This window comes from Balaenoptera borealis (assembly GCF_965194805.1).
Source record: "Balaenoptera borealis genome assembly, chromosome: 7".
Lineage (NCBI taxonomy): Eukaryota > Metazoa > Chordata > Mammalia > Artiodactyla > Balaenopteridae > Balaenoptera > Balaenoptera borealis.
Window position 1 is genome coordinate 114,302,808 of NC_138864.1, and position 22,275 is coordinate 114,325,082.

Below are 22,275 nucleotides of genomic sequence, written 5' to 3' on the forward strand. Positions count from 1 at the left end.
GTTATTAAACAAAATACCCAAATTCTCATCAAATGTCAGCTGTTGTAACATGCCATATCTGTGGTCCAAGAGACTCTTTTAAGCCCCAACTCGTGTTTCCTACTGCCTGCTTTATATCTCACCTTAAAGATTCCTCATACCTACCATGCTCCAAACTGAACGTCTGGTCCTTCCTCCATCTCAGGGGTCCTTTCATCCCCTCAGTTGCTGGGAGTCCTCCCTATGGACTCCATCACCCTCAACCTCCACAACCGACTGTCACTAAATCCAGTCAATTCCACCTCTACAGTATGTCTTAAAGCTCTCCATTCACTGCATCTCCTCTGCCCCAACACCAACCCAAGGCATCCTCACCGACATTACATACTGCAAAAGCCTCCTAACTGGTCTCTCCTCTTCTATACTTTCCCCTTCCAATCCACATCCAATCTCAAAATACGTTTCTCATAGACATCATTCTGAAAAATAAAATCAGGTAAGATACTTCCCTGGTTATCAAAACAACACTGTTAGACCAAAATCATTCATCAAAACATAATGATACTGAATTATGATGTTAGTTGCTAAAAAGAGCTGAGAGTTCCAAAAATCTAAGAAAACATGCAGATTCTAATTTAATAATTCGCACATGATATGGTCATGAACTTTCTTCTTCTAACTATGAATTCTTCCGTGGAGGATCAAGGATTCACACATAAGGCAAAATCATCAACAACCCTTTCTTAATGAAGAAGTCAGCTAAGAATGAGGAAAGACTTTCTAAAGCTTTGTCCCTTTAAAAAATACCTTTTAGGGTTCAAGAATTCTTGATACATCACTATTGACCTCTGCTATTGACCATACAGCTTTATGAAAGATGTTGATAGTATATCACTTCCTCTGTTTTAATTTCCTCAAAAGGTCTTATCTTGTGCATAATGGTAAAGCTTTTAGGACTTCTCCTGGGAGTCTATTCCCCATTCCTAAATGACCTCGCTACTTTGTTATTACAGATCTGATAAAAACTCTGATGAAACACTTCTTATATGTTTCTATTTTATTTATTGAAGCATCTATTTATACACGTTGTTAGTTAAGGGTGCTGTTGTTTTCAAGATGTACAAAAGAAAACAAAATGTTATCTCATGAGGAGGAGACGTTTAGCTCCCAGAGCTACTTCCTAATGCCATTTCCATGGAAACAGGACTTTTTCCCTTAACTGCAATGACATTAATAATCAGGTGTCTAAAGTCATACAAAAGGGAGAAAAGGGGACAGAAATCACCAGCCAATCTTTCCTATGTCAATGCGGAACACAAGGATCATGACCCTCATCTGGGACAAGAGTAGATTTTCAACAAGTTAATCTTTCATCATATTTTCATTTCTAAATACATCATATGACAACAACAACAAAAAAGTTGTCATCAAAAGAGAAGATTCTGAGTAAAACCACTCAAGCAACAACCAAAGAGCCCCAGCTTAATCCCATTGCTCCTCTAAGAAGTCTGTCCACACCCATCATGTGCCACCCAGAGCCAAGCACAGAGGGCATCTGATCAAATGCAGAAGAAAAGGGTTTGGGCAGGGACTTCCCTGGTGGTCCAGTGATTAAGACTTCGCCTTCCAATGCAGGGGATGCGGGTTCGATCCCTGGTCAGGGAGCTAAGATCCCACACGCCTCAGGGCCAAAAAACCAAAATATAAAACAGAAGCAATATTGTAACAAATTCAATAAAAAGACTTTAAAAATGGTCCACATCAAAAAATCTTTAAGAAAAAAAAAAGGATATGGGCAAAGAAGTATTTCTTTGTAATTTCTTTGTACAGACCTCCGTAGGGCTCTATTTACATAGTGACAAAGGAGCAGATGAAAGAAGTAGAGGAAAACTCAAATGACTCAAATCAGAATGTTTACCAACTTACGAACTTCTCAAACCGTACATCCAACATTCAAGTGACTAAATTTTTTCTTTTCATTTTCCCCCAGATGCTCACTGTCATATCAATAGCCTTGAGTCTGAGGAGTGAAATAATTTGCAAGCCATGAGAAGAACCACATGTAATTTTTCATAGCAAAAGCTTAAAACAGAATATTTTGTTTGTGGTCAGAATTGGGAAGCTAGGAAACTATCTTGTAATGATTAAACCCTTTTCTACCCACTTCTTTCAAGATCTGCAAGACAAATAATCCATCAGACCAGAATTAAGGACAAAGAAGGGGGAACTGGCTTGGGGTCTATCAATCACAGGACGATCCAAAATCACATGAGTACAATTTTGTGAATAAAAAATTTACAAAAGTTTGGAGCTACTCCCTGTAAGACACAAACAAAAAAAAATGTTGAACTGACTAAAGATTGCATGGTGAAAATGGCAAATGTTACTCTTTAACACAGTTTTCTGGAATATCTGCTCAATAAACATGTTATTAATTTGGTGTTTACTTGGGGAAAACTTTAAAGGAAAAATTACGGCATGTCACAACGTGGTCCAAAATAGTGGCGATGTTTCCTTCAGATGTATACCCAGGAGTGGGATTGCTGGATCATATGGTAGCTCTGTTTTTAATTTTTTTGAGGAATTGCCATATTGTTTTCCATTAGTGGCAACACCAATTTATATTCCCACCAACAGTGTGTGAGTATTCTCTTAATCAGTATCTTACAGAGCTATCTGCACCCCCGTGCTCATTGCAGCCTTACTTACGATAACCAAGATATGGAAACAACCCAAGTGTCCTTTGATGGATGAATCAATAAACTGTGGTATATATACACAATGGAATATTATTCAGCCATAAAAAAGAAGGAAATGTGCCATTTGGGGTAATATGGATGAACCTGGAGGGCATTATGCAAGTGAAATAAGCCAGACAGTGAAAGACAACTACCGTATGGCATCATTTACATGTGGAATCTTAAAAAAAAAAATCCAATTTCATGGAAACAGAGAGTAGAATGGTGGTTGGTTGCCAGGGCCTAGGGAAGGGGAAAATGGAAATGGGGGGGATGTAATTCAAAGGGTACAAACTTTCAGTTATAAGAAGAATAAGTTTTGAGGATCTAATATACAGCATGGTCACTCTAGCTAATAATACAGCATTGTATACTTTAAAGTTTCTGAGAATAGATTTTAAGCATTCTCACCATAAAAAAAAATTTAACTATGTGAGGTGATCAATTATCTTGATCTTGGTAATCATTCCACAGTGTATCTGTATATCAAATCATCACATTTTACACTTTAAATATATACAATTATATTTGTCAGTTTTTCCTCAATAAAGCTGGAGGGGAAAAAGAGATGAAAAAAACAATGGCAACAGCAAAGTTTGTTCCCACCTGGGGAAAGTCACAGCTCAGAGCCCTGCCGGCTAACATCACAAGGTCTCAATCAGCCCTCAACCCCGCAGGCTCAGAAACCAGGCTTTGTCAGCACATTAAAGAATCCTTCTCCCACAGCTGAGACTGAGGGATAAATCCAGAATGCTAGTTTATGAATTTCTATCGAGAAAAGATCCACACAGGGACTTGAATTTTCATTCTGTGTGAAAAACAACATTTTACCTCCAGCATGATAACATTCTTTTCCTTCTTGGGAAGCCAAAAAAAAATAAAAATAAAAAAAGAATGAGGGTGGATAGAGATGAAGGCGAGTTGGAAGCAGTAAATGTAAGGGCTGACATCCAGCCCGGCCTCCCTGATCCAATGCGCCCATCTGGTCTCTGCCAGTGCAACCCAAGAATCCAAAGGCATCCTTTTGCCAAGGTTCCGTTTCAGCTAATCAGGGCTCAGAGAGGCACCACCAGCTTTGTCCCAGTGTCTTTTCTGTCTTCCCGTGGTTAGTCAACCTCACTGTTTAGCAACACATTCTTCCATTAGATGTGTTAATACTTTTAATCACATTCAAGTCGTCTGGCTTGAAGGGGAGCCATTGTGTAGCTTTCAGGTGACTTTGTACATTTCTCTATTACAACAGATTTTGAAGTCTAATTTCAGCAGATCATCTCATGTCCTTTATTTGGAAATTCTGAGGGGTTAGACCAACAGGTCTGTAGCTCCCAAGGACTAACAATAATCTCATTATCCCAGTTAGTTCACTTTGTTCAAATTAAGTCTGGCTCAGAAAAGATAAAAAGTTTTTGTTGTTGTTGTTGTTGTTGTTTTAAAGATAGCTGTTCATAAGGAATTAAAATCATTGAGAAAAAATGGAGTAATTGACAGAGGGTTGCCAACTTATTTATTTTGCTAAGAGCATTTAAAAGAAAAAAATACCACCTACTAATACTAAGTAAGGATATTTCAACCCAAATATAGGAGAAAAGACAGTCTCAGGATAAAGGAGTGCCCTATAGGGTGGTACCCTTAGTTTTCCCACTTTTCTTTGCACCATGCGCACCTCTTTTTATTCCAGTGTGGTCTGCGGGCCGTTACAGGATGGTAGAACAGCACTTGGGAAACCATCCTCAATGGCTCCGACACTCCGACAGCCTCCTCCCAGACCTCAGGGCAGGATGTGGTCCAGAAACAAGGGCACCTGCCCTGTGCTCCCAAGTCTCCTAGCAAAGAGAGTCCCAAGATCTTCCTATATTTAAGAAACAAATGTGACACTCTACAAAAACTAACACAACTCTTAGGTTTGGGAAGAAATTTACAAAAATAATATATGGTATTTCAATAAAATGCCTACTTCTTTCCTTCAGAGCTGAGCTTCTGGGAAGAGCAGTCCTCGCTTACATGTCTGGATCCACTCTCATCTGGCCTCTGCCCTCTCGCACCACTGAAACAGCCCTCAACAAGGTCATTATTAACCTTCTAACAGCTAAATCCAATGAATGTGCTTCAGTCCTTATAAGATTAAGGTCTATGCCGACTACTTCCTTTTTCTTGAATTTTTCTTGGCTTCCAAGACACACCCCTTCATCTCCTTAATGGATTCACATTCATTGCTTAAATCAGGGATGGACAGGAGAATTCACCTTCCTTATTGACACTGATCAACTGCAGTGGGTCCTAAGAACACTGTGCTGAGAGATTTCCAAGAGCGTTGAGCTTGACGAGCAGTGTTTCCCATGAGCATGAAAGGAGGCACAGGACAAAATGCATGCCAAATAGTTTTTAATCTCATTTTAAATATTGGTATCACCAGAGTTTTATCTTTCACTCCATTCTCATCCCTGGATTATGTCATCTGTGCCTATGGCTTCAATAACCTCTCACACACTGACTCCCCACGTCCCTATTTCTAAACCAGAAGTCTCCCTATTTTAAACTATCTATTAACCTGGATATTCCACAGGTACCTCAATCTCGGCGTGTCTATAACTCCATCATCTTTCCCCAGAACCTGCTGCTCCCCCAGAATTCTACACTTTGGTTAATGGCACCACAGTTAATGGCACTTCTGACCAAGCCCACAAATTGGCAGTCATCCTAGGCTTCTTCTTTCTCTCACCCCTTATTTTAAATAGTCCCCAGGTCTTGTCACCTTTACAGTCGAGTTCCTCTCCTCCTTCCTCTCTACATCACCATAGTTAGGTTCCTTACCAGCTTTTTCCTGGATTTTTGTGATGGTTCTCTAACTGATCTCCAATCCATCCCTCACAAAATATGAATGTCACGTCTTTGCTTTAAAAATTCCTCAAGGCCTCCCCTAGTATTTTGAAAACATTTTTCTTTATAACTTTACTGAGGTATAATTGATACACAATAAATGGCACATATTGAAAGTGTTCAATTTGATGAGTTTTAACATACACGTGCACTCATGAAACCATCACGACGATCAAGATAATGAACACATCCATCACCCTCCAAATTTTTCTCGCATCTCTTTGTAATCCCTCCTATGTAGCCTGTATATGCTCTAAAATCAGACCACCTAGGTAAAATCCTCATCCCAAAACTTCAAAGCTGATTTTGGGCAAGTCACTTAAGCTCTCTCCATCTCAGCTTCCTCATTAAAGTAAAAAGGGGATGATAGTACTACCAATCTCATATATGTGTGATGAGGAAATTATAGCTAAAACTTCAGAGTGCTGAGAGAAGCTTCCGGTGGCTCCCATTTCACTAGCTTAAAAGGCAAATCCTTTAAAATGACCACATGCGAGGCTCTGTATGACCTAGCGCTCAACAGCAACTGCTCTGCCCCATTGCTGTTCCTTGTACTTGCCGAGCAACTCCTTACCACAGGGACTTTATGCCCCGCTCTTCCCTTCGTTCAAAACATTCTTCCCCAGGGACTTCCTTGGTGGTCCAGTGGGTAAGACTCCACACTCCCAATGCAGGGAGCCCAGGTTCAATCCCTGGTTGGGGAACTAGATCCTGCATGCATGCCCCAACTAAGAAGTCCTCATGTCGCAACTAAAAGATCCTGCATGCTGCAACAAAGATCCCATGTGCTGCAACTAAGACCCAGTGCAGCCTAAATAAATAAATAAATAAATATTTTTTTTAAAAAAGAACAAAAACATTCTTCCCCAAACTTGCCTGGCTTGTTCCCATATTAATATTGTATCTCTGTTCAAAATGCTAAGCCTTTCCTGAGCAAATTTTTACCTTTTTCGCAGCCCTCCTCTGTTCACTCCGCTTCTTCCGTTTTCCAAAGTGCTTATCACCCTCCAGCTTCCTATATATTTGCTCATATATTTATTGTCTCCCTTCACTTAAGCATAAGCTTCATGAGAACAAAGACTTTGCCTCTTTTGCTCATTGTTTCTCCAGCATTAGGTTCACACTAGGTACTAAAAACAATTGTTGAATTAACAGTGCCTCTGGCACATAGTAGAGACCCAACAAATAGCAGCTATTATCAGTAATGTGATCGTCATCATCAGCATCACATGTGCCCTAGCACCACCGTACCTAGGGAACAACCGCCAACTCTAAAAGAAACTGGAGACCAAACCCTTTCCTCCCCAAATCAGGCACGCATCTGCATTCTGAGGGTAATGCCATTGTGTCAACTTACATTTCTCCTAAGTCCTTGACCTTGTCTAACCTTGATTTCTGGAACTAGCTGCTTCCTGTAATGTTTACTTTCTCAGTTTCCTAAATCTGGCCTCACCACCGAATAAACCACAGACTTTCTCTTCAGAGCTTAGCCTATTTGACCCTCAAGAATCGGCCAAAATTAACCTCACATTTTCTGGTCCCCAAAATAAAAATCCACACCATATGTCAATCCTAAGCTCTGCCTGATCAGGCCTTCTCTACAACTGTTCATACTCTAGTTGGACCATATAACTTTAAGTGAATTATATATTTTTATGAAACAATCTTTAATTCATATAAATACTTTTGTGTCTTAGTAAAAGTTTCCATCTTCCAGCGATACTTTAAAACCCACTCACAGCTCTTGAGAAAACCTGCAATTCTGTCATGTGTAATACCGATTTATTTGCCTAGATGACAATTGCTACGGTGATATTAGCTATGCAAATACTAACTAGCAAACCAAATAGTGATCTCACAATAGTATGTATAATCACTTTTCAATAGATATTTGTAAATATACATTTTGTGTGCCTTTCATACCATGGGGCCTTATAGGTAGTCAATGAAGATGTATTAAATTGAGTTTGCTTGCGTTGTGGAATCTGTGATAGAGCTCTAGTACATAATCCTGGGTCATTTTAAACCTCGCCTGATTTGCAATGCCTGAATACTTCGCATACAACATATTTGTTAGAGTCAAATATTCTAATTCAGAGGTTCTCACAAATATAATACACTAAAAAAATGTTCATCAATTTATTTCCTTCTGTCAATGCTTTTCACTATGATAACTGCCCTAGAGCCTGTGATCCTAACTGCCCTAAACCACCAACCTCTCTCCACAGTTCAGTAAAGCTTAGTCTTAAAAGCAGTTCCTGGGATCTGACAGACACCAGTCTGAATGATGCAGACTGTGTGAGTCATCCAAAGCCACTACGATATTTGCTCCAAATCTCCCATGTACCACATCTTTATCTATTTGGAAAGTTTCAGATATTGTTCCTACATATGGGTGGACTTGCTTCAGTGTCCTTCCTCACTTCTCCCAACCCACCTTTTGTATTATTATTTATTGTGTAATAGCTGTATCTCCAAATGGCCTCCCCCCTGCGCTGATTCTCTCTGCAACACACACAAACATACACACACATACACACTCACACAATGACCACTACTCCTCCCAGCCTGAAAACATCCTCAAATCTCACTCATCCTTTATAAAGAAGGGTCCTGTAGCTTCATCCCCCCCAGCTTCTCAATCACTCCTCAACCCACAGCGATCCAGCCTCTAATCCCAAATCGCACTGAACCTGATCTCACCAATGGTCTCTGTGTTGGTTAATCCAACAGACGTTCCCCAATCCTTATCTTATTTAGTACCTCTACAAACTTTGGAAATGTTTTGTGTGTGTGGTAAAATATACATAAAATAAAATGTACCATTTTAACCATTTTTAAGTGTATGGTTCTGTGGCATTAAGTACATTCACACTGTGTACAAGTATCACCACCGTCCATCTCCTTCCCCCCAGCCCCTGGCAACCACCATTCTACTTTCTGTCTCTATGAATTTGATTACTCTAGGTACCTCATACAAGTGGAATCATACAATATCTGTCCTTTTGCAAGTAGCTTATTTTCAGTTAGCATTATGTCTTCAAGGGTCATCCACATTACAGCATGTGTCAGAATTTCCTTCCTTTTTAAGACTGAATAACACTCCACTGTATGTGTGCACCACATCTTACTTATCCATCCATCAACAGACACTTGGGCTGCTCCCACCTTTTGGCTTGGGTATACCACCTTGGGAAACTTTTTTCCTTCCTTGCATAACTATTGAGAGACATTAGGGTACATTATCCTTACTAAGCATTAAGGATAAACCAGTGTACAAAACAAAGAATTCTGTTTTCATGGAGTTTACATTCTGATGGGGGGAGACAAACAGTGAATAATAATTAAGTAAAGCATTAACATGAGAGATGCAATTTTAAATAGATTGGTCAAGATAGACCTCATTGTAAGGGTGGCCTCTCGGCAACGATTTGAAGGAAGTAAGGTGGTCATCACTTTGATGCTTTCACACAGCACTTGTGACATGATTATCTACCCCCATCTACGTCTCCATATCAGGGCTTCTACCTATGTGTTCAAACCTACCTTCTGCCATTCACTACCTTATACATCATGCTTTAGTGATATTAATCTACTTTGATTTTCTTTACAAACCATCAGCTTTTTCCTCTTTTCCTTGGTTCATACTGTGCTGTTACCCAAAAACTCTTTCCACCTTTCTCTACCTGGTTAAATTTTACTCATTCTTCAAGACTCCACATCAGGAATCATCCTTCCAGAAAACCTTCTCTGAATACGCCAGATTTGGCCAAGTAGCCCTTTCTCGTGCTCTCTGGGGACCCTGAATATACCTGAGTTTCAGCATTTACTTCCGTATAGTTATAGTATCTCTGAGGTACATGGTAAGGTAGTAAGGTTTTCCCTTCAACATTTTATTTAAAATAAATTAATATTTCTTGATGGTATAAAGGCACCTCTTAGGTATTTAAATGTCTACTGAGTAGCAAGCCATTTTCTTGGGATTAGGAAGTGCCTCAATGTAAAATTGGTCACTATGAAGAAAGTGGACCAAATTGCATAAGGAGCCCAAAGGAATTTGGGGAAGGAAGGAAGTACAACCTCAACTCTCGGTCTTACAAATTTAAAGTTAAGGACACTGGTTGGGACAGACCAAGGGGTGGGGGGCTGAGCCCCTGGGCCGGCTGCAGTACACGTGTCAGTGAGGCACGATGGTCTTCTGGACCCTGCCCCCTGGCACCGTGATTACACACCAGGAACAACAGCTGGAAATGAGCGAACAACCGTGGCCTGAGCCCTCGGCACAGGGCTACACACACACACGTGTTGTACACAGAGCCACTCGACTTTCACATGGCTCTCTTCTCTCCTTCCCTGCCTCAGCTCATTCCAACTTCTCCGAAGATAAGCCAAAGGAAAATTCAGAGAAGATCATTAATGTGGCCTCGCTCTCTTAATAAACGTCCAAACAGATTTTGCAGCCTGAGCAATATGGATGCTGAGAACATCAATAAACCATTTCCAATATTAAAATAGAATATATTCAGCAGGCAATCTCTGTCAAGATAGGTTTTGGCAAAGGGCAGCCTAACGTAAGGCTTAGGCAAGGGTTTTGGAGACAAATAAAGCTGAACTGCAGACCGGCTCAACCTCTTACTAGCTGTGTGGGAAAGTTATTTAGCTCCTTTGTGCCTTATATCGGAAAAGGCAAATGGGACGAATAGTAGTCCTTACTTCGTCAGGTTGCTGTGAAGGATAAATGAGAGAATCCAATGAAGTGCTTAGCAATCAGTAAATTTAACTTTTAAACTGATCAGCTGAAAGGGAAAACACTTAAAACCTTTCTCTATGAGAAGGTCAAACAGCAAACCCACAAATAGCATCCTGTTTGTCCTAAGCAAAACAAACATCTAGGGAAAACGCTGGAAGCATTGGGAACTTGAGATTGACCATATGGGATCTTCTGCAGGTTACAAAAATAGCTTAATTTAATCAGAACCCCCAAGCTTCCAAGAGGCCTGAATAAATATGAGGAGGAAATAGATTTTGTCAATCAAGACCTGTGTCAGGCTCTCCATACTAGACACAGAAATATGATTAACTTAATCAGAGGTCATATGGACCACAGGACAAGACAAGCATTCTATTCAGTTTTTTTCTAATATCTGCCCTCAGATCATTGATAATAGTGGCTTTAAATAATGATCTTTGTTTGTTATCTCTTATAAGTCAGGATGAATCAGAAGTTTGAACAATCTGTGGAACAACTCCTAAAAATTTAGGCTAATTCGTTTCGGAAATTGGACTGAACCATTGAGTAGAACACGATTGGATGGCAGGAAACAAGACAGTGTTTTAAAAATGTAGACCCCAAAATACTTAGTTTCCTACACTGGGCCTGTGTACACTCACCCAATAGTGTTAGCTATAACTTGAAAATATTTCGATGTGCCTTATTTTAAGAAAAACATACATGCAAAATTTCAAAGCAGAGACATCAGAAGATAATGATTTGCATTAGAAAAGATTCTTGATTTACAGGAAATATTCATGGAAGGATTCCTTTGAATAGTAAGATTCCTTAGAATATGAAGAAACACTAATTCCAGAAACCGAATCTGCTTCTATTACGTTAAGATCTTATGGAAAAACCCTAATGAACTTTTTGGCCAACCCAATATAAAGTTGTATCTGTATCAATGAATTTAAAGAATTAACAAAAGTAACTCAAATCTTACTATCATAAATTGGAAAAGCAGGAAAAGATCTTGAAGATCATGGACGCTAACCCTTTCATTTTATTAAAAAACGGTCTGTTTCAGCAGGTGAAGTGACATCACTGATCATCTGGGGACTGGACGCCAGAAGCTTGGGACTTGGTCCTCCAGGCCCTTCTCATCACCCCAAGCTGCATCTCCTTTTCCCTACATATTATTTGGATACTGTATTTTGAAATGCTTCTAAACATCAGCTGTCAATTTTTAATAAGCTAAGAGCCAGAGCTCAAGCCTCCTATAGACTACCGTCTTTATGAAAGGGCAGATCAATCTGGAGGTAAACGAAGTGTGGCAGAAGAGATATGCCAGACTGAAAAGGCCCAGCCACATGGGAACTAATTTCACACACAACATCACTGGCAATCTGAGGCTTCACTGCACGGGAGCCATGAAGAAATAGGACCATTAATTTATTCAACCGATATTTGTTGTTTGTCTATGTGCCCCAAGCTCTCAGAGTAACACAAGGAATAAGAGAGAAGCAGTCCTTTACTATCCATCAACCGTGGCGGCCAATACTGATCGAGGGCTTCCATGTTCTGGGCACGGTGCTAAGCAATCACATAGTTTACCTCATTTAATACACCCAGTATACAGCCTGATGAAATATGCCCTATGGTGATCACCATTTTTCAGCTGCAGAAGGAAGCACAGAGAGATTGAGTAACTTAACCAATGTCACACAGCTACTAAGTGACAAAAGTGGAATCTGAAACCAGACCTCAAAGTTTCCACCCTTAGCCAGTGTGCTGGATTGACTCCAAGAGAGTGGCGGGAGATGTACATTAAACACATACCTGCAAATCATTATTTACTTTATCACTGTAATTAGTTATACAAAGGGGAACTTTAAGTTACTCAGTCCTTTAGAAGAAGGATCTAGTCACTGTCACACAGGGCTATTTGCACTACCAGACTTATTCACTACTTGCCAGTGTTATAGTAACATTTACCTTCCAGTACAAAATGCAATATTAGTAAAGTGCGTTTGTAGTAATGCGGGGGAAAGTTGTGTTTACAGGCTTTAAGCATTAACCACTGACACAAACCTGACTTTGTCCATTCAAATTCTGGCTGCCAGAGGAAATGTCCTTTTGTATTGACGTAAGCTTGAAAATGGGTCTTCAAACCACCCAGCCCTGTCTTGCTTGAACACTTTTTTTTTTTAATACCGGAGAAGGTGGGGTTTGCTCTTTTCTTTTCACATCCAGTTCACTAACTACTCATGGTGAAATTTGCCAGACTTTAACTCTTTTTTCTTTGCTCCAATTCTGAAAATGCCCATCATCCGTCAAACCAGCCCATGCAGGTCTGGTTTCATCTTAGTTATTCATGCCCATAACCGCAAGAAAGAAAAGAAAGATTCACCCCTCATCCCCCAGGTCTGCTTGATGTATGTCAAATGAGGGCAATTAGTAGACATATGGAAAACCTCATCTACCTAATGGAAAGCTTACTCCCTCACTCAGTCATGTTTTCCATCCAAATCTGTTTTAAATGAACTGGGAAAACCATGCAGAGCCACTTCATATAGTGCACAGTTAGTGCATCACGAACAGGGGATCGGGAGCTGATACCCAGCCTGGGCTCAGCCCTCCAAGCCATGTGCTGGCCTGGCTCTGTATCCACCTCAAAGAAGGGTATCTCTTCCTTTGCACAGACCTCAGCTTGCCGAGCCAGGTGCCCAAAGGCTGCGTTCTCCCGTGGTGCATTTTTGTAAATTCACACCAGGTATCTTACAGTTTAGCCAGAGCCACAGAATTACCCAACCCTGTGAAAGTCATATCTCACTGGCTCTCATTGTCTTCATCTCTAAACTGAAAAGGTGGACAAAATAAATTCCAAGCCTCCTCCCAAGTTTAAAACTCTAAATATAAAAGTTTAGGCTTCCCTGGACTTTTCAGAGATGCAGTGTGATCTGCCTAAGAGGGGGGGAAAAAAAGGCATGAACAAGAGATCCCAGAGGCTTCCTATGGGATCTTGGGCAGGACTACTCTGTGGATTCCATCTCTAGCTCTCCTGAGAATTTCCCAAGGGGCTGCCTTAGATATCTCATCCCTCTCTTCAATGGGAAGAACAGAACCATGTGCCCAGTACCCAGTGTAGTCAGAATGGCCAACGAGAGGGTAGCTATGAAAGCGTTTGGCAAATGTAAAAGCCGTTACATAGATATGTCAGCTAGGTCCTCCCAGAAGTGTTTATCCTCCGGGTTGTCCAGGGGAAGTTCTTTCTGGTCATATCCCTCCCGATGCCCTTCTTCCCTATCTTTCCTATTTGTCAATAGAGTATATGAGAGTGAACATCTGCTTTCCAGTCTATTTTTGCCATTTGCAGGACGGAACTGGCCACCCAGAGCAGGTTGACACTGAGGTCTTCATTATTCCTCCGGGCATTGCTCAGTGATTCTGCTCCACCACGACTTTCAAGGTTGTAGCAGGAAAGGAAAGGTATCAACTAATCAGCTGTCTTGGCATAAAGTTAAAGTTAAACCCACCACCATATTCCATAGCCTATTAAATCTGGGCATCTCCTCTACTTAAAGCCCTACAACAGGATTTGGAAATCGTGGACTCTAACAAATTCTGTTTATGCAGTCTGAGAAATGGACCGCACGAATTCACATTCCTGGGAAATCAATCTAAAATATCTTGGTTGATGAATGCTGGATGAAAGACCAGCTTCTTCTGTCTCCCACTTCTGATTTCATTCACATCATCCTGGGGAAAATGTGAGACTAAATCAGTACTGTTTGGCATGAATGCAAGATGTGTGATGTGAGGAATTTCCACAGGGAGGATGCCTGAGGTCAGGCTGCAGAAGATATCCCCCTGGGGCATCAGCCTGTCTGCCCTGTGTCTCCACTTCAGCCCCCACCAAAGCGTTTCGGCAGTGGCAGGTATACAGAGAACGTCCATCAAGCTCTCTCTGGGGATTCACCACAGTCGCTCCTCTCTGCCTCAAAACTGAAGACGCAGAGACTGTCTTGCTGTAAGAAATGGGGAAATTACCTAGACAAGCCCAACCCTTCTCTCCCTCTACAACAGTCAGCTCCCACCTTGGCTGCTCAGTGTGTTCAAAAGTGGTGCAAATATTTAATCAAGGAAATATCTCTGGAAAGCTTCTATGACTTGCTGGTATCATAATGCTTAGCCTGTGACGACAATTTTTTTAAAAAATATTTATTCATTTATTTATTTATTTTGGCTGCACAGGGTCTTAGCTGCGGCACACGGGATCTTCGTTGTGTCATGCAGACTTCTTAGTTGTGTCATGCAAACACTTAGTTGTGGCATGCATGACGGATATAGTTCCCCGACCAGGGATTGAACCCGGGCCCTCTGCATTGGGAGCATGGAGTCTTACCCACTTGACCACCAGGGAAGTCCCTGTGACTATAATTTTAAATAAACATCCACAAAATTCAACACCCATTTATGATAAAAACCCTCCAGAAAGTAGGCATAGAGGGAACTTACCTTAACATAATAAAGGCCATATATGACAAACCCACAGCTAACATCGTTCTCAATGGTGAAAAACTGAAACCATTTCCACTAAGATCAGGAACAAGACAAGGTTGCCCACTCTCACCACTATTATTCAACATAGTTTTGGAAGTTTTAGCCACAGCAATAAGAGAAGAAAAAGAAATAAAAGGAATCCAAATTGGAAAAGAAGAAGTAAAGCTGTCACTGTTTGCAGATGAAAATGATACTATACATAAAGAATCCTAAAGATGCTACCAGAAAACTACTAGAGCTAATCAATGAATTTGGTAAAGTAGCAGGATACAAAATTAATGCACAGAAATCTCTTGCATTCCTATACACTAATGATGAAAAATCTGAAAGAGAAATTAGGGAAACACTCCCATTTACCATTGCAACAAAAAGAAAAAAATACCTAGGAATAAACCTACCTAAGGAGACTAAAGACCTGTAAGCAGAAAACTATAAGACACTGATGAAAGAAATTAAAGATGATACAAACAGATGGAGAGATATACCACGTTCTTGGATTGGAAGAATCAACATTGTGAAACTGACTATACTACTCAAATCAATCTACAGATTCAGTGCAATCCCTATCAAACTACCAATGGCATTTTTCACAGAACTAGAACAAAATATTTCACAATTTGTATGGAAACACAAAAGACCCCGAACAGCCAAAGCAATCTCGAGAAAGAAAAACGGAGCTGAAGGAATCAGGCTCCCTGACTTCAGACTATACTACAAAGCTACAGTAATCAAGACAATATGGTACTGGCACAAAAACAGAAATATAGATCAATGGAGCAGGATAGAAAGCCCAGAGATAAACCCACGCACATATGGTCACCTTATCTTTGATAAAGGAGGCAAGGATATACAATGGAGAAAAGACAGCCTCTTCAATAAATGGTGCTGGGGAAACTGGACAGCTACATGTAAAAGATGGAAATTAGAACACTCCCTAACACCATACACAAAAATAAACTCAAAATGGATTAAGGACCTAAATGTAAGGCCAGACACTATAAAGCTCTTAGAGGAAAACATAGGCAGAACACTCTATGACATAAATCACAGCAAGATCCTTTTTGAACCACCTCCTAGAGAAATGGAAATAAAAACAAAAATAAACAAATGGGACCTAATGAAACTTAAAAGCTTTTGCACAGCAAAGGGAACCATAAACAAGACCAAAAGACAACCCTCAGAATGGAAGAAAATATTTGCAAACCAATCAATGGACGAAGGATTAATCTCCAAAATTTACAAGCAGCTCATGCAGCTCAATATCAAAAAAACAAAGAACGCAATCCAAAAATGGGCAGAAGACCTAAATAGACATTTCTCCAAAGAAGATATACAGATCGCCAACAAACATATGAAAGGATGCTCAACATCACTAATCATTAGAGAAATGCAAATCAAAACTACAATGAGGTATCACCTCACACCAGTCAGAATGGCCATCATCAAAAAATCTACAAACAATAAATGCTGGAGAGGGTGTGGAGAAAAGGGAACCCTCTTGCACTGTTGGTGGGAATGTAAATTGATACAGCCACTATGGAGAACAGTATGGAGGTTCCTTAAAAAATTAAAAATAGAACTACCATATGACCCAGCAATCCCACTACTGGGCATATACCCTGAGAAAACCGTAATTCAAAAAGAGACATGTACCACAATGTTCATTGCAGCTCTATTTACAATAGCCAGGATATGGAAGCAACCTAAGTGTCCATCGACAGATGAATGAATAAAGAAGATGTGGTACATATATACTATGGAATATTACTCCGCCATAAAAAGAAATGAAATTGAGTTATTTGTAGTGAGGTGGATGGACCTAGAGAGTGTCATACAGAGTGAAGTAAGTCAGGAAGAGAAAAACAAATACTGTATGCTAACACATATGTATGGAATCTAAAAAAAAGAAAAAAAGGTTCTGAAGAACCTAGGGGCAGGACAGGAATAAAGACGCAGACGTAGAGAATGGACTTGAGGACACAGGGAGGGGGAAGGGTAAGCTGGGATGAAGTGAGAGAGTAGCATGGACATATATACACTATCAAATGTAAAATAGATAGCTAGTGGGAAGCAGCCGCATAGCACAGGGAGATCAGCTGGGTGCTTTGTGACCACCTAGAGGGGTGGGATGGGAAGGGTGGGAGAGGGACGCAAGAGGGAGGAGATATGGGGATGTATGTATATGTATAGCTGATTCACCTTGTTATAAAGCAGAAAAGAACACACCATTGTAAAGCAATTATACTCCAATAAAGTTGTTAATAAATAAATAAATAAACAAACATCCAACATACTAAATCCATGTAGGATAAGGATACTCTCATGCAAAAGCAGAAAAGACTGGACTCGCGGGCCATACCCTGCTTGTAGGGCAGCTGGATACTGGAAGTAGAGTGGGCTTTACAAGTGGCTCTGGGTCCAAATCCTAGTCTGTCATATTCTGAATAATTTGGCAGATTAGTTGACCTCTCTGAGCCTCAATGTCCTCATCTATAAAAAGGGCCAATAAATCTCTACTGGAAGGGTTATTTTGAGAATTAGAAAAATACATTTAAAGAAGCCGATTGAAGAGTCTGTCCCAGAGTGGTAGGACATCACCATCGTAACGTTCTGCTAGTCTTCACGTCTCTTTCTTGCCTTCCATCAGATCAGAAATCCCAAAAAGGAGACAATCGATCCAGCAGGTGCTGTGTACGTGGAAGGTCGTACTGTACAATCTTCTTGATTTTAATTAGTAAAAGACAGCCAGTATACGAAAGTCAGCCTGCCACGGGCACACTATTCTGTACATAAACATCGGAGGTGTTACTCACTCCAGCACAGTTTTACAGATGCCTCTTCACACCAACTGGATATCTGCAATGCTTAGAGAAAGTGCAGATGGACAGGCGAAGTGCAGAGGTTTGAAAAGAGGGCGTGTAAAAAACCTTATCCAACCTAAAGAAGAAAGTTAATCCCATGAGGTTTCTTCTGGCTTATCCCAGCTTCTGATTCTTAATATGTCACGTCCCTCTGTACCTTGATTCCTTCGTGTTCAGATCACAGAGAGGTCGTGGGTTACGCAGAAAGATTTCGTTGGAAAGCACCACCCAGGGCTCCAAGAGGCATCTGTGTCTGAATGATAAAACCAAACAAACCACAGGTGCCAAATGTGCATGGAATCTGCCGGCCAAACATGACTCCCTGTGCCCAAGTACCTATTTGAATCACTAAGAATGACAGTCCCTCGTGGGTTTGGGGTTGAATCTAGTTGTGATAACTATCTTGACAAATTTGGACACTTGCTCCAATTTCATGAATTTGCAACGTTGGAAGATTTGGAAAACCCAGTCAATAGACCTAACACAAATAAAACCTCTTGATTGTAGCAATGCTGAAAACCATAGGAGTTGCTATATAATAACAAAGCTCTACATTTTGCTAGTGTTTTTACATCTACAAATATAATACATAATCATAATCTTGATTCTCTTGAAAAGATTCCTGTCGAGAATGTATATTTGCCTTATGGATAGCTGGAGAAAAGTTATTTGTGCACAACAAGCTTTTAGTGGCCCAAATCACAATCTCACCAAACCTGTACTAATTAGAAAATCAACTATCTGTTCTTTGATAATGATCTCCCATAAATAGCTCCTGCTTGAGTCAGATTTACAGCATACCTCCTTCCAAGGAGGCAAAGAGACAAACTCTCTCATACGCTCTCATATGCCACAGGCAGTTCTTTGGCTCAGGGATCGTTCCCAAACTGATGATTGCCATTCCTCTTTTCACCCCACCCTCCTCGCCCACCTACTGCCATTCCAATTCTGTCAGCTGTAGCCTCCATAAGGAAAAAGAAGAAAGGAATAGAACTTTAAAAGCCTTCCTAGGTAGGGTCCCCTTGCATTCAGAGCAGCAGCAGAGAACCTCGGCATCTCTCTGGGTAGAAACAGAGCTTCAACTTAGAAAGTGCCAGCAAGCCAGCCTGGAACTCACTGCCATGGCCAGGTATGCACAAGGACATCCACGGGCGCTCCGCATCACCTCCGCTCTGCCCCACAGACACGCAGGACCTTACGAGGCAGAACCCTGTGTATGCAACAGCTATTTCCGAGGCAGAGACACCTCCGACGCACATGACGAGATTAACATGCAAACCACAAACACAGGCTCATGGAATGAAAGCCCAGGTATACAAACAGCCTATGTTTCACTCAATAAATAGAACTGCAAGAAACAATAAGTTACTGAGAAAAAAACTGAAGTTGGGAGGGAAAAATTAAGTGTGTGAGTGAGGAAAAAGGACTTGCTCCCACAAGTAACCACTAACAGGACTAAAATTTTATATATAATGGAGTTTACTAAATAAAATAATACATGGAAAGATACAGAATGGAAAATGTAAGGCTGTTTCCTTATAATCATAATACCTAATGTAAGGGAGTTCTGGTGGGAACAGGATTTAAAAATTGTTCTAAAGCTGGAAAAACATCCACTTGTAGGTTTCTGCCTTATAAAGTGAAGCAGGCATGGGGGTTGGGAGGGGAGGTGAAGGGGGGCAGAATTAGCCTTTGTTATGGAAAGGATTGCTTTAGTAGGCCTTTTATTCAGGCAGATGGGAAGGCAACCGGTACCCTCCCATTCTTCTCTGGAAAGCCTGAATTCAAAGAAACCCATTGTAAAAACATACTAAGTATCTATTTAATAATGGAAATCGACTACCCTAACAGAACTGTGTCTGCAGAGGCAGAATCCTGCTTTTGTTTTTGTTTTTTTCCAAAGTTTGATTGAGAATTGATCAATCCTTGAGATTCTGGTTTGTTTTGAGCTACTGTGTTTGTATCACACAGGCTTCTGCTGTCAGAAGATGGAGCTGGAGCTAGACCACCAGGACGGAGGTAAGGCTACACCCTCCTTCCCCTGCCCCTGGAGCAAAGGCCACAGGAAGGCAGTTCGGACTTGTCAAAGCACAGTCTGGATAGGCTGCTGGTCCCCACAGAGGCATGATTTGAGCCCAAATAATCCAGATTTGGATTAAGGCACTGCCAATTGTATTTTCAGGGACACGGGGGCCACGCCACACTGTGAATCTCCCCTGGAAGGAAATGAGTTTCTCCCTGGCAGTCATCCTGGGAAGAAGTAATCCAGAGTTTTTATAAAAATAAACGCCTTGACATAGGTCAGGAAAGTCATCCTCTCTGTCTCCGCAGGCCATTCGGTCTGAAGACTCTCAAGCGTGTAGGGGGCTTGAACTAGTCCCTAAGGTGGGGGGCGAGATGGAGACAGAAGTGAGCCCCGGAGCCAGGAAAGCAAGAGACTCTAAAAGTGAGACTCTAAAGTGAAGTCTGCGGCCCCACGAGTCCAAACACATCTGGTACCAGCTGTGAGCTGCTCCCTGGGTCTTGCCTGCTTTATCTTCAAGGCTTCAGTGCGTTCTTATGAACTGAGCCTCACGGTGGCTGTCCTGACAGGAACTCGGGAGCACGTGAGAAGAGGAGGCAGCGGTGGTGACCAGGGGAGGAGGGGCAGGCTCAGCAAGTCCTTCAATAGCACCGGCGTCAGCCAGCAGGTGAGATGTGGGGACCAGAAGGTGGAGCTCTACAAGACCTCTCAGAGAATCCCTAGGAGGCAGGACTCAGCAAATTCCTCAAAATCACTGAGAGATATTCTGAAGGAAATTTATTTCTAGTCATTTGGCTAGTGAGGTTCCTTGTCTTCATAATTTAAGATTAAAATCTAAGCTTGATCTCATTTTTTTTTTTATCACAGGCTGGTGAAAGCTTGGACTCTACCAGCATTTGTTGGAGTTACTATTGTTAGCCTCTGTCGTAAAAACTGCTAGCGATCACCCATTGCTGGGTCCCCTTTTCTTCCTCGGTATTCAAAAACTGTACTTCCAGCCCCTGTACTTGAGTGAGGCTATATGCCTAGATCAGCACAATGGCATGTGAGCAGAAGTGCATCTAACGTGTAACTTCGATGTCGAGGCAGTTAAGAGCCGGGTGCCAACACCCGGCTTTCTTTGCCTTTGCTGCGCAGACATTAAAGATCACATGCTGAGAGGGAACGGCAGCATCACAAGAAGAGGGTAACCTGGATCCCGAGTCCTCAGAGAGAAGAAGGCATTCCACCCCTGCCTCCCTCCCCTGACAACTTGACTCAGACTTTGTGTGAGGAAAAATTACTCTTTTGTTGTGCGAAGCCAATTAGATTCCAGGGTTTATCTGTTAAGGCGACATACTCTAAGGAGCCTATCCTAACTAATGCAAACCCATTTCACAGACAAGGATATAAGGTCTTTAAAAAACACTGAAAACACAGAAAAATATACAAAAGAAAATAAAAATTTCTCATGGCTTCCTCTCTCCCAAGAAACAATACTATCGATAGAATGTAAGAGGTCTATGAGACAGAACTATTGTCTGTTTCATGGTCTCTTTCTGTGCCAAAAAATACTTGGCACAAAGTAGACACTCAGTAAATCGCTGTGGGATGAATAAATGACAGTTTTGTGTACTTCCTTCAAGTCTTTTTTCCTATATACATATGTATGAAGAGTATATAATAATGGTTACATTTACATCTTTAAATCACATTCTGTATTTCAGTTTTGTAACTCCTTTTGTTCATTCCAACCATAGATGCATTTATATTTGGAAGTTCTTGGAGGGATCAGAAGAAAATACAATGAAAACAGCATTATATACGGAATGATTTTGGAATGTTTTGTTCCCACAAAGTCTGATAGTACGTATACTCTTTATATACTATTAGAAATTCATTTTAAACCCACCATTCTCAACCTAATCCTGTCATACAAATCATGATCCAGCTCTTTAAAAACCTTTAGAAAAATCTTAATAAAAACTGAGAGAGGGTGTCTTAAAGACACCTGATAATGGAAAGGAAATTATGACTGGGATTATTAACCTTTTATGATTTACAATTTACTGGTTTCTTCCAATAAAACTGCCAAAGAGCTAACGGAAAAAACTGAGTTGGATGACAAGATAACTTAGTGTCATGCCTTGCAGACAATAACAGCAACCCATGATTATATCCTCAGAACCAAATATTGACACGCAGGTTATGACTACAGGATTATTCATGGAGACAACAGAATACACTGCTTGTAATTGGGATGTATGGTTGCCATATCCACAGCGTGATCATCAAATATTTAGGAATGGAATCACCTTTTCTGACTCTAGCATTCTATTATCAATAAACTTCAGCTGTAGGCAGAGGCTGTGAGAGGGAGAGGGGAAAAGAGACTGAAAAGGAGAAATTATAGACTGGATATTTGAGCTTAAAGGGATGTTAAAGTTTATCAACTCCAAACTCATCATTTTGCATATGAAGAATCAGGATCTCTGAGGTTAGCCAAAATCCAACCCTGATTCCACATCTGCAAATATAAGA

The 22,275-nt window shown here is 40.9% G+C and overlaps 1 protein-coding gene across 9 annotated transcripts in view; it reads right to left on the bottom strand.

Annotated features, from left to right (window-relative positions):
* DGKI (diacylglycerol kinase iota) overlaps window positions 1-22,275 on the bottom strand; it is a 477,321-nt gene that overhangs the window by 327,527 nt on the left and 127,519 nt on the right. The window lies entirely within an intron of this gene.